We start from the raw sequence: 1,338 nt of genomic DNA, 5'->3' as shown, positions 1-1,338 counted from the left end.
ACAGCTAGTACAGATGGACCGATCTTCAATTTAAAGGCTAGTATAGATGGACTAATCTTCAATTTAAAGACTAGTACAGATGGACTAAACTTCAATTTAAAGGCTAGTACAGATGGACTAATCTTCAATTTAAAGGCTAGTATAGAAACTCGCTATCAAAATGTTTGTTATTTATTAGAAATTGTTTTAACAACTACTGATACTTAATCAAATACTTAACCAAATTTCGCCTTAAACTGACCTTTAAGTTGTTTTAACGTTATTCTGTTCACATTTCCATACGTTTGTGGACTTACAACGTTAAAATCCAGGTTTCGAGAATCGTGATGGGCACAGCACATATATCCATTTGTGTAGCTTTGTGCTTAACTACAAACAAACATTTCCATAGTTTGTCCACGTGCTAACCATAATCCGTGGATGATTTTATAGATTTTACGCATGCGCTACGCACTGAAAGTCTATTGTCTATATTAGTGTTATAATGCACATATTGCAGAACTCCCAAGGGTTCTAGCTGCATAAAATTCACAATGCAATATGCATATTATAACTCAGATACGACCTGTTCAGTATATGTACGAAACCATTCGTAATTAAAAACAGAATGTATATAATACAACTTGTGTTTATATACTTCAGGTCTGTTCTGCCTGATGAATGTTCGAATGTATATAGTAAAACTTGTGTATATATCCTTCGGGTCTGTTCTGCCTGAATAATGTTCGAATGTATATTGTAAAACCTGTGTATATACTTCAGTTCTGTTCTGCCTGATGAATGTTCGAATGTATATAGTAAAACTTGTGTATATATACTCCAGTCCTGTTCTGCCTAATGAATGCTCGAATATATGTATACATAGTAAAACATGTGTATATATACTTCAGTTCTCCTCTACATGATGAATGTTCGAATGTATATAGTAAAACTTGTGTATATATATATATATACTTTAGTTCTGTTCTACCTGATGAGTAATCGAATGTATATAGTAAATCCTGTGTATATATACTTCATTGTTGTTCGATCTCATGAATGTTCGAATGTATTTAGTAAAACCTGTGTATATATAATTCAGTTCTATTTTGCCTGATGAATGTTTGAATGTATATATTAAAATCTGGGTAAATATACTTCAGTTCTGTTCTGCTCGATGAATGTTCGGGAATATATAGTAAAACCTGTGTATATATATACTTCAGTTCTGTTCTTCCTCATGAATTGTGGAATGTATATAGTTAAACTTCTGTATATATATATATATACTTCAGGTCTGCTTTGCCTCAAGAATGTTCGAAAGTATATGATAGAATATGTTCTATTTAATGAACGTTC

The sequence above is a fragment of the Limulus polyphemus genome, unplaced genomic scaffold (genome assembly GCF_000517525.1).
Source record: "Limulus polyphemus unplaced genomic scaffold, Limulus_polyphemus-2.1.2 Scaffold100, whole genome shotgun sequence".
In the NCBI taxonomy this organism is placed as follows: Eukaryota; Metazoa; Arthropoda; class Merostomata; order Xiphosura; family Limulidae; genus Limulus; species Limulus polyphemus.
Note: the sequence above shows the minus strand (reverse complement) of the source record.